Below are 13817 nucleotides of genomic sequence, written 5' to 3'. Positions count from 1 at the left end.
TTCCTAAACTATGTATATAATCGTGACCTTTTCACAAATCATTATATCATCACATTCACTTCTACGAATGAATTAGAACCACTCAACTTTCGTGGTGGTCGTTTCAAACCTTATATATATATATATATATATATATATATATATATATAGGGAGCCGCTAGAATGAGAACCACCTCGAGTTGTAAGAACCGCGAGAACTACACCCCACGGAGCGCCGTTCGCCGCGATTTTTTTTTTACAAGTAGATGTGTGCATTATAAACACGGCCGTAAAAAATCACGGCGAATGGCGCTCCGTGGGGCGTAGTTTTTTACACCTCAAGTTTGGTGAAAAAAAAAGAAAAAAGAAAAAAATTAAAAAACACCAAACTTGAGGCGTAAAAAACTACACCCCACGGAGCGCCGTTCGCCGCGATTTTTTACGGCCGTGTTTATAATGCACACATCTACTTGTAAAAAAAAATCGCGGCGAACGGCGCTCCGTGGGGTGTAGTTCTCGCGGTTCTTACAACTCGGGGTGGTTCTCATTCTAGCAGCCCCCTATATATATATATATGGGGGAGGTTCATTTGAGAAGAATCTTCTTGTAAGAAGAAAAATAAATTAATCTTGGCCCTATATTTTTTTGATCAATGGTTGTGAATCAAGAAATAATTTTTATCTACTTTTAATTAATGCTTTAATTAATAAGGGTAAGATAGACATTTTGATGTAGAATGTTAATAAATATCATAAATGGTTACTCAAGTATTATTAATGTCACCATAATTTCATCCATCACCGCCATTAATACACCAATTTTATTAGAGGTGACAAAACTATTTAAAAGTGTTGTCTCCTACACATATTTTTTATGAGTCGCAAAATTATTTAAAAGTGTTGGCGTCCTACACATTTTGGACCTTACACCAAAACATTGTCTTTATGGTGTAGGAAACGTTGTTTTTATGGTGTAGGAAACGTTGAATATGTAGGATCATGTGCATGATTCTTTTTATTCTGTAAGGTGCAAAACTATTTTATAGGATGACTTATTAAATAATTAGGGTTCATTAATGTGAATAACATAAATATAGGATAGACTCATTAAATGATTTGTTCAAATTACCTTTATACCCTTTATTCTTTTTATTCTTAATTTGTAATTTCTTCTCATTTGAACTCTCCACTATATATATATATATATATATATATATATATATATATATATTTGAGGTTTGACGAATGTGAATTGTTTTATTCAACATTTTCATATAAATAATATTCTCAGCATATAACATCAATTAAGAAGTAATTACATGTCTGAGTTATATAATATTTCTTGATTTAACACCTTACGACCTTCTATAAACTGATCATGAAATTTAGGAAATATGATAATTCAGGCGTGATATAAACCAAATTTGGTCTTTTATTGGCTTTATCCAATTATCTCTATATAAATATTTAATTAAATTTCACAAACAATGTATATGATAAAGACAAGTTATACGATACAAGCCTATAAAAGCTAATTATAACATCGAAGACATTGTTGTAACAACGATATCACTAACTAGTTCATTTTTTTAAAGAAAACTAGTTCATTTTCTAGTAACTACAGTCTACATAAAATAAATAATCATAGCATCATATAATGTATAGCATCATGTAAATGTTTACTAATTGTCAGGTCTAACAACCTGATGAATGATTAAATACTTAATTAAAAATATTCAACTTTTTTTTTTTGAACGGCAAAAAAAAAAAAAAAAAATTCAACTAATGAGCTTTTAAAGCATTAGTTACTTCATTTACATATATCTATTGGATAAGGGACTGAGACCCAAACTTTGTTTTGTTTTCTATGATAAAAGTTAGTTTTCAAAAACTAAAGAAAATAGTTCACCTTATTTGATTCTTTTGAAAATTATTTAATGTTTTAACTTTTAACTTTAATCAAGCTTCGGTTACAAACTTTGAAAAATATTTAATGTTTCAATCAAACTTCAGTTACGAAATCCCCTTTTCTAAAACAAAATAGCATTTATAGCTATATAATTGAATGCAATAAATAATATTACGGTTTCATGATATTAATAACAACCAATTAACTTTGTTCTTTTAGTTTCTATATTCATAATTCTCTAAACAAATATTGTATAGCATTTAAAGACAAGCAATTGTAATTTGCAAAACTTATTTTAATAAAAAACCATAAGGTATATTCTGTATGCATCAAGTACACGAGACTTTCAAAACATTGTTGTTCCCTAAATTATAATATTGATAGATAACCTATAGGGCTATGAAAATATACATTCTTAAATCATAAATCATATGTGTATATCCATAAATATATACTACATACTTAATTTTTATGTTAAACAAAATGATTAGAACCTTAGAATCAAAATTATATAATAACTATAATAAACAAGTAAACCGAAAACTAAAGATATGGATACCATAATGCAACTTAATGTGCAAATCAGTTACTTTTTTCTAAAATAAGGGTCTATCATAAACAAGGTAAGACAAGATATGATAACAAATTAAAAACTTTTAATCTTTAGGTTTGATGTGTGTATGTAGACAAATACGAGAGTGTGTGCGCACATATAGACATGAAAACGAATAATTAAATCTTATAAGAAATCCAGTATGAACATACCAACAGAATCCAACATTAGAGTAGAAAATATGAACAAGCCACAATTGTTCGCAAAGAATCAGATAACCATAAGATGAGTTAAGAAACATACCGACCGATCATTTTAAGTATTTGAAATCATAGTCATCTAGCAACATATTTTCTATATTACACATAATAGTTACTGTAGGGAATTTGAATTCAATATCATAACTAATATAATACTTCTAAACAAATATTGTTGCACACTTTAATCAAATTCATACTTTAATTTGTAAACACTAGTAATTAGAATTAGCATACATACAGGATGATAAAGAGGCATTGATATCAAAGACTTGAAGTGGTCATTAGAGATGGTAACCAACTTATCCGGTAACTGCCGCATATTAATTTTGATCACAAGCGTTACACAATAGAATATATGTGCTTAAATAACTCATGATTCGAAATCGATTAAATAATAATGCTTGTTTAAATCAATTTAAAGCAATTTAAATAATGTTTAAATTAGTTATTTATAATTATGATTCAAAGGCAAAATACTTGCCTTCGTTTCCATATGTTTTATTTATTTCGTTTTGCAAATTACCAAATATGACAACCTATATTGAAATAGTCTTAAAGTAATAAAATATTAATCAATTGTAAAATATAATCTTATAAAAACATATTCAGAGAAAACTCATGCATATCCATCACATATTTGTATTTATCCTTTCGATCCTATCCATATTGAAGAAACAATAACCTGGAAATCTCGCAAGACGACATTCATGCCAACGATTATCTACTAAAAAATCAAATGCATTCACAGACTAATAAAAAGGTCATACGTACCTTAGTTACAAAACATTCGCACCATGCTATTTCGATTGGTTGTTCTTTGTTGCGGCTTGTTGATCTTTAATATAAAATCAGAATATCGACTTTCAACTAAGCAGTTGGGAAGAAATAATTAAGGTTTCTAGAGAGCACTTTCGTGCTGATAACGTGTTGTAAAACAACGGGCTATTAGCAACATGAGAACAAGACTATAGAGATCAAGTAGAAAAAGAGAATATGAAGAATATGAATTCTTATTCATTGAGTTGTGTATTACTAATTACATGAAACCTCTATTTATAGAGGCTTAACATTAATACAAAGGTAATAAATATATGGAGGTTACATATGTGGATAGTCACCACATTATGATGCCTTCATTCACCACATTATGATGCATTCATAATGAAATTTTTATTAAATGAGTATTATTATGTCTTTAATTGTCAAACTTTTAAATGTCAAATTTTATTAAATGGTTATATTATAACGTTTTATTAAATGTTAATTTTTATTTAACAATTATTATTATGTGTTTAATTGTTTTTCACTTGTCATTTATAAGCCATGACACATTGTGTATATTATAAAATGTCAAATTTTTATGTCTTTAATTGTTTTTCACTTGTCGTTTATTAACCATAACGCAACAAGAAACGTAATTCAGAATGTAATTAAACATCTTTTTATATTAATACACGAAAGATGCAACTTTCATAGAAAATGTAACTAAACCCTAAACCCTAAATCGCTAATTGTTACATATTCTTGAATTCTTGCAAAGGAAAACGATGGGTGTAGCATACACAATTTAAAGACAGGTCGGTTGTCTTGAAATTGTGTACCGAACCCTACCTTCCAACGGGGTTTGTGCTTCACATCTACCACATTTCAATGGCACAAGGGATCAGGAGGTTGGAGCAGTGGAGTCGGGATTTCCTTTATCAACCACCGTCCAGTCTTCCGCGTCCCCTCGGGATGGTGAGTGCAGTGGCATTCCCGTTGGTGGAAGGCACATGAGAACACTAATGAACGCCTCTCTTGGAAGGACATGCTACAAGTCAGACCGCGTTGGCTAGCATCACTGGGAGCTGACGACGCCACAGGCTACTCCGATAACACGTAATCCTAGATCGGCGTTCTAGTGCATGAATCTGAAATACGAACGTAGTTTCTCCATAAGGATTACGCTACCACCATCGTCAAAACACCGACTTTCAATATCCTGTTAATAAAAAATACAATTTTGCATTAGACTCGACATTCAAAAATCTATTGTAAAAATTAAAAAAAAAACAAAAAACAAATTCAAGCACTACCACGACCACCACCCACCACGGCACCACCATAGCCCACCACCACCCTTAACCACCTCATCTACCTCCACAACCGACCCACCACCACCACTACCACAACCGACCCACCACCACCACAACCGACCCACCACCACCACAGCCGACCCACCACCACCACAGCCGACCCACCACCACCACAGTCGACCCACCACCACCACAGCTGACACACCACCACCACCATAGCTGACCTACCACCACCACCACCACCACAGCCCCCGACCCCACCCTGTGAGCAGGAGCCACGAGCTCAGATCAGATGGTATTGGTGTTTATTAATTATGCAGCGGAAAACTTTCATCAGGACCGTAGTTAGGAAATATTTATTAGAGTTTAAAACACCATATTTTATAATAAACCAATGGGATAAAACCCAAGTTTCATTTGCAATACGTTTATAGGGATAAACCCTAATTATTGAAAACCAAGTCTCATTTTTATTTAGGTAACTTTTATAGCCACTTTTCTAATTATTCAGTGCTCTTCAGCTGGCTTCTATTGGCTTCACACTAAGTTGACTGAAACGCGTTTTAAAAAGATTTTATCAGCAAGAAATATTGGTGAGTGCATCCCTATTTAATCAAGACAGTTTTATCATTTTACAGTGTTGAGGGCGTCCGCAATTACATTTGTTTATATCTATCCAATTACCCCATTGGTACTATGCCCGTTAAAGGAACCGATGCAGATTGTTACAAAATATATATGAACACAAAGCATTAACTCTGATATCTCTCACGACGATAATTTATTTGTCATTACTTTATATAACAGAAAATTAGTATTAATTGAAAAACTGCGATATAAACATACGATTATTTGTAACTTTTGTTTTAACTATTATAGACTGATAGCTATTAGGATCATTCATGTATGTATCGGAAACAAAGCCCCCATTTCATGGTCGTTTTCAGCTGCCCTTTGAAAAAATCCAAGACTCATGTTTGGATTGAGTTGTATAATTAAATGGTTGTGTTTGGGTTAACTAGTTTACATAGGCGAAGGAACTCTTAAGAATGTCTTTTTAACGTTTTCAAATGTACAAATTATCCATATACACCTTTGTTATGGGATTGTGAATAGTGGTGCCAAACAACTTATTTTTTTGTGATTTAATTATTATAATGTTTTATTATTATGATTACAATTAAGCATATACTTTTTTAGATACGTTCGTTCAAAAATTTCTAAGTATGTCGTTGTGACATGCTTATTTTATCTATGTCTAGATATATTAATTAAAACCGATTTGTGAATAGTAATGTGCAAGTTATCTAAGCATAAATGTATATGTTTTCAAAGTTTTCTCATCATTTCGTTTTATTATTTCAATATTTCATAAAGTAACATCCTTTACTCTTTTTGTTATTCTAGAAATCTCATAAAAGTTTGAAGATACAATTGTGATATGCTTATTCTTTACCTACGATTTGATAAAAGTTTAATTCGAACAGGGTCAAGTATGGTTGGTTTTTATTCTTCGTTACACAACTACTCACTTATAACTTCTAAGACACGATTTTTATAGAATGCTGAGTTTAGGTTACGATGTGTCTATTTTTATCCACATCTCAATATAGCTTTTTTTTTCAAAACCAAGCTGACAGTAGTAAGGTACAAGTAAGCAAGGCACAAATATACAACAATGGTAAATGTTAACCTTATTTTTTAAAATTTAATTAATAATATTTAATTTGTTTTTCATTTAACAATCTGTGTTCGTTAATTAGAAAAGATGCATACACAACTCTGTTTAATTTTTTATTTCTCAACATCACGACATAAATTTGGTTGACAACAGAACTAGTATTCGGTTTTGTTGTTTTCGGTTGATGTAAAACAAGTGTAGATTCTTTTTTGGCATATCATAACTTCACTTTTTGAATTTTCTCTTTCGGTTAATATAATAAGTGCTGATACGGTAACGAAATGAAACGATTACTAGCAAGTTCCGGCCACGGGGCCGAGGAGATCACACCACGAGGTGTTTGAGATTGCTTATTTTCACCAATTTTCAACTTATTAACTTTTTAAAAAGTTATTTGGAAATATATATTCTTACGTTCCCATTAAAGTCAATGGGAACAACAAGAAATCTAGGCCCTTGGATTAGGCTGAAATCAAATCTCAGCCATTTAAAATATAAAAATTCTTCTAGAAGTAGCAGTTAAGGATTGGGATGTTGACCTTCTAGCTTTTGACCTGATATTTAGGGGGCCACGATCTGATTAGACTGCCCGGTATGGGCCTCGTCCCTGGATCGGCGCCGTCTAGGTGGATCATCCCACACCGGCCCTTGTGGCCCGTCGCGTCGCCATCGTCGGAAAAGAGACGGAGGAGACGGGCTTGTTGATTGGCTGATTCTTCATTGGTGGGCCCCCCCTCTCTCTCTCCTTTATATATATATATTGATTTTTTTATTAAAGTGGGTAGTCCCCAAGAGGATGTTCCTCCTCCCGTGATGACGTGGCGGGTAGTCTCCGAAGAGACTATCCATTCCATACCCAATGGTCTTACAAAAAAGAACTTGCACAAACTTATACTCGGTTGTGCAGCTACAAACGGTTTCACTGATTATTTATAGAATTTAAATTAATATAAAAACCCGTAACCATAAAAAACAGTGAAACATAAAATACTTGTGATAACTAAAAAGTCAAAACTACACTTAAATTCAAAATTACAGTATATCCCATGTTACTCTGATACGCGAGTGAGAGCCACGTCTGAATACAAGAGTTGGTAAGAACAAAACGTCATCGTTGATTAACTACAGAAAAAAATAGCACCTGCAGATGCAAAAAAAAAAAAACAATCTTTAAAATATTGCATTAACAATGAAGGGAAAAGATCAAATAGGAAGTTTAATTTCGCTAGGAAGGATAAGAAGCAATAAGAGGATAATAATGTGGCAAAGATAAAAAAACATAAGGAGGGGCATTTTGGTCAAAACTCACCATCTTCAAAAAAAAACCCAGCATCTGCAATTCATTTCTCTTCCCCGTATACTCAAATCCACCATTTTCAAAATTATAAACTACCACATCACAACCAACACCACCTCCTCCTCCTCCTCCTCCACCACCACTACCACCTACGATCGCCACCATCTTACCGGAAACTAGATCTGAAACCACCACCACCTTCAACCACCTGTTGGATTTTCAGATCTGGCACCATCATTCCACCATCCACCGCTCCACCGCCACCAGTTTCCCCATGGTGTATCAGAGTTTTTTTTCCGCCCACCGTCGTTAATCATAGTTCTTTTGTAAGTTGTGTTATTTTTTATTTTCATTGCGTTTTAGTTATGAAACCTCAATTACGTTTTTCACTTCATTATGTTTTAGTTAGAGTTCTTTTCATTTTTGTTCTTCTGGATGTTAAAGCAGAGACATGACCATGCTAAAATTGGAGCATGATCATGTTGGAACAAAAGGCATGACCACGTTAAAACTAATTGCGTTTTAGAACCTGCAGTGCAAAGAACATGATCATGCTTAGACATAGGCATGATCATGTTAGAACTAAGGCATACCCATGTTAAAACTACACTGCTTTTTAGAACCTGCAGTGCAAAATATTGATTTTGGTTTTATTGCGTCTTACCACCTGGAGTGTAAAAAACATGATCATGCTAAAATAGAAGCATGGTCATGTTGGAACAAAAGCATGACCATGTTAAAACATGAACATGGCCATGTTAAAACTTCATTGCTTTTTAGAACTTGGAGTGCAAAATATTGATTTTTAGTTTTATTGCGTTTTACAAGCAAAGAACATGATCATGCTTAAATAGAAGCATGATCATGTTGGAACAAAAGCATGACCATGTTAAAACATAAACATGGCCATGTTAAAACATAAACATGGCCATGTTAAAATTCCATTGCTTTTTAGAACTTACAGTGCAAAATATTGATTTTGGTTTTCATTGCGTTTTACAACCTAAGGTGCAAAGAACATGATCATACCAAAACAGAAGCATGGTCATGTTGGAACAAAATAATGACCATGTTAAAACATAAACATGGCCATGTTAAAACTTCATTGCTTTTTAGAACCTACAGTGCAAAATATTGATTTTTGGTTTCATTGCGTTTTACAACCAAAGAACATGATCATGCTAAAATAGAAGCATGGTCATGTTGGAACAAAAGCATGACCATGTTAAAACATAAACATGGTCATGTTAAAACTCTATTGCTTTTTAGAACTTACAATGCAAAATATTGATTTTTGGTTTCATTGCGTTTTACAAGCAAAGAACATGATCATGTTAAAAGAGAAGCATGATCATGTTGGAGCAAAGACATCACCATGTTAAAACATAAGCATGACCATGTTAAAACATAAACATTACAATGTTCAAACCCATTGCGTTTTAGAACCTGGATGTTGGAACAGAGGCATGACCATGTTAAAACAAAGGCATGACCTTGTTAAACAAAGGCATGACCTTGTTAAAACAAAAACATGGCCATGTTAAAACAAAGGCATGGCCATGTTAAAAGAGAAACATGACTATGTGAAACCCATTGCGTTTTAGGTACGTTTTCTTCAGAATTTGAGTGCAGAGAACATGGTCATGTTAAAACATAAACATAATCATGTTAGAATAGAGGCATGGCCATGTTAAAAACATAATCACGGCCCTTTGAAACCCGATTGCGTTTTAGAACCTGGGTTATAGTGTCTTGTTCTATCCAGTACTTTTTACGCATCTGGGTTTTCGATTTTTTTTCAAAAGTATAGCAATAGTGTACTCGTTTTAAAGATAAAAAATGCTCGTTTTTATGGTGCAATTTTTATAAAAAAATATTGTCGTATGAAAAAGTTATTAACGTTTTAAAAACGATGGGGAATTTGAGGAGAGAGAAACTATTGACTTGGATTGACAAGAATACCCCTAAACAAACTCACGCGCCTCTTTTCTCCCCTTCAATTTCCCTGATTTAATCTTGTCCCTTGATTAACTAAATGGATGGTCAAGATCACTTCCTAACCTTCTTAGTCAAATAAACTTTCTATTGTATCTCCACCCTAACAATGAAACTGTAAAAAAAAATTATTGTACCCTTTTAAATAATTATACCCAAGGTAATTAACTATCACTTTAAATAGCCTAAAAGATACGTGACCAATTTAAACCTCTCCTAAAAAGACGGAAACTGTCACAGACGGTTATTACATCCAACGTGGCAACATTTGCTGCAAATAAAATGCAGCAAGACGAGGAAAGTGTAAAATTTAATGCCTATACCGGTCATTTCAGTGAAGTTTGTGACAACCCGCACTCTCTAGGTTAGTGACGTTTAATCTCGTGACCTTAATTTCCCATGTTTCCCTCCATCAATGTTAAACGTTTTGTTGTTAATTAACTTACTAACATTCTGGGCCACATCCCTAACTAATATAAGTGTAGTTGGACTCTATTACTATTATATGAAATGCACAACATAACAAACCCCCCCTTTCTGTATGTTCATCGGCCACTTGAATGGGCTTGAGCCCACTTCGGCTAGCAACCTAAACCGCCCCAAATTTTGGTTATTAGACTTCCTTGACCAACAAGTATACATAACCTACTCCCTTATTTATAATTGGATTAGCCTCAAACCAAAGAACAAAACCCTATTGTTTTACCTGATAGCACGAATTCAGTGGAGATTTCCCCCTCCTTCTTCGAAGACTGTTGTGGCTCGAACACCTCTCGTTCTTCTTCGGTTAGTATTAACATGCTGAATAATTTTTAATGACGAATATGAATCACATACGTGCTAAATATGTGTTAGAGATATGCTATGAGTACATGTTAATGCTTGTTGATGTTATAGTTGATGATGATGTTCACTTAATGCATGTGTTTTTATTAACTGTGTGATCTTTTATTAAGTGGTCCAATAGCATCATAACGCAATTCATAGTTGTCGGCCATAACATGTAAACCCTTTTGACACATATATGATGATGAGTGATTGGAGGATACAGGCGGTTATTTGTATGTGAGTAAATAATATTTACTGAGATCATGTTGACTTATCAATTATTTGCTGACAATTAATTACGAGCCATGTGTATTCTATTCAAAATTGATAGTATGATCATAGAGATTCCTTAGTGTGTAGAGTGTCTTGCCATGTGATTGGAATTGCTAGATTTCACGACCCTAGTCACTGTTGAGGGTAGGATGATGATTAATTTCATTGGACCGAATATTTTGATGTGAATAATAAACACTTCATAAGGGATGGTTAATGATTTGAACATGTGACCCCCAAGTGGGCGGTGCACATGTTACAAGAACTCACATGCTTTACGTATGCAGCCACCAAGGATTTCATAGAAAAATTCATGAATCAAGTATGGGGGCTGAGATGTCACGCAGGTAATGGGCCGAACAAAGGTCCAATGGGGGGGCGGCTGGGATTGATGTAAAAGGAACTTTGGATGAACTTTATTGACTATATGTAACATAAAAAAAAACTAGATTTTATATTATGGAATTAAATACACTTCATAATGGAACCACACACCGGTTAGGGACTGTTATGCATTTGGGCTTTGAGCCTAGCTGGGCCAAACGTACATGGCTGGGTCACACGCACCGGAGCCCAGTTGCACCGTTTTGTGCAGCCGTACAATACAGCTAGACCGCACTCTCGAGCAAGTATATTGTTAGACTATAAATGTGCATGTACGTATGGACTGAGGTGATGAATGTCTGTGAGCAACATGCTAGTATACGTACACTGTTACCTGATTTACTTGTACATGAACTTCATACACCTACTATGCGACTTTACGATAAATGTTATGGATAGATGTATTGTGTGATTAACAGCTACTACCTGTATGTATGTGCTTTACTTGTATGCTACTTGTGTGACGTGTACGTGGAATAAGTGATCTATATGTAGCTGACTGTCTCTCTTAAACACGATAGGATTTAATTGATCAACTGTTTAACGAACGTTTAATCCAACCGAGCAAACCAAGGTGAGTTCATTGCTCTTTCTCAAGCATGGATCCCAGTGGAGGGATAACGGGTAACGTTCCGATGAGGAATGCATGGGTATTGGGATGTTGGTTATTGTACTCAGTTTTCTATCATTGTAAGACCACCACATCTACCGGGTCATTGCTTGTAGGGCAACGGGGGTTATTAGTTGATAGCGCTATTAGGTTTGGCACCCTCACGACGTTCGAGGAGAACGGGCGTGAACTAATTACCTTAAAACATGACCAATGCTTTGATAGAGGCATTGGGGTTGGCAATCACATATACGGCCATTCGGTAATCGAGTAATAACAACATCGAAACATCGAAACATCGAAACATCAACTATTATAACAACAAACAACATATCGTTTTGTAAACTGTTTTACTCACATGATCGGTAACACAACTTGGTAAACAAACACAAACCTTGAACTCACCAGCGTAGTCTGACACACTTGTTTACATGCTTGTAGGTAATTATTGAAGGAGCTTGGGAGCTTGCCGTCTGATGCTGTTGGAGTGGTTATGGTCATGATAAACAATTGCATTGATTTGGTTTCGATACATTTATACATTTAAACTTTTATGCTTCCGCTCAATACTTTGGTTTTGGTTTTGGTTTAACTTTCAAACGATACATTTCTTTCAATTGGGTATTTTATTATAACTTGTGTTTGATATGATTGGTGGCTCTTTGTTGAATCGTTACACCTCCATTAGGGACACGCCCTAGGTGGTAATTTGGGGGTGTGACAGTTTGGTATCAGAGCCACTGGTTATAGAGAACTCGGTTTTAAAACGTTTTCATAAAACCAGACTATAACCGAATTGATCCAAACGATGACCATGACACTCAGCTTCAGACTGCAAGGTTCGTTCCTCCTTAGCTTATGCTCTATATGCCTAGTAAACGTAACTATATTTATAGCATGCACGATACGACATGGTAGGCATCATGACACATTGATAGTGTAACATAACACTTGCATCTAGTAAATTCTAATCTTGTTGGTAGTGCTTATTTTGTGTTGATTGGGGTGGAGAAACTTCAAACATAAGTTAAGAAGCATCGATAGGAGCATGCAAACCGCCTTATTATCATGGGTGCACACATAATAATAACGCGTGGTGCATGCAAATCCCAATGAGGCTTAACGAGTGTAAGAGGGGTTCTTCCCTGTTTGTGTATGAACATGGTAGTTAATCGTCCCTAACGTGATAAACCTGAATACTTTCCTCGTTTTCGACTCCTAAATTCGTTCCCTTCTCCTATTATAGAAACATGAGTGGACGAGGACACGGTCGTGGTAGCATCAACATGACTCAGGCTGAGTTAACAAATCTGATAAACACACGTGTGGCTGAGGCTCTGGCAGCCTACCAAGCTGCGCACCCGAACAACCAGCCTGCCTGTACGTTCAAGATGTTTATGGACTGTAAGCCACAGACTTTCAGCGGAACGGAAGGGGCTGTGGGACTATTGAGGTGGTTCGAGAAAGCTGAGTCAGTGTTTGCTATGTGCAACTGTCCCGTGGGGGACCGCGTGAAGTATGCGACAGGCACGCTGGAGGATGGTGCCTTAACCTGGTGGAATGCCCAGGTTCAGCTGCTGGGTATCGATGCAGCAAACGCTACTACTTGGGACGACTTCAAGGAATTAATGAGGGAGGAATACTGTCCTCGTGACGAGATACAGAAGCTAGAAAACGAGTATTACGATCTGAAACTGGTGGGATCTGAGGTTGAGGCATATGTGAAGCGGTCGTATGAGTTGGCTGACTTGTGTCCGAATTTGTCTCGACCTATGTCACGAAGGATCGAGTTATTCATCAAGGGGTTACCTCCACGAGTGAAGGGTTTGGTTACTGCTGCAAACCTCAATAACTTAACCCAGATTGTTCGGTTGACTCACAAGATTATTGATCAGGAGGTGGAAAGCGACTCACTGCCACCGCGTGTTTCTAAAGCTACTACTGCCGCCACCACAGCCACTACTCCTGTCACTG

Source organism: Helianthus annuus, chromosome 12 (assembly GCF_002127325.2).
Source record: "Helianthus annuus cultivar XRQ/B chromosome 12, HanXRQr2.0-SUNRISE, whole genome shotgun sequence".
NCBI lineage: Eukaryota > Viridiplantae > Streptophyta > Magnoliopsida > Asterales > Asteraceae > Helianthus > Helianthus annuus.
Note: the sequence above shows the minus strand (reverse complement) of the source record.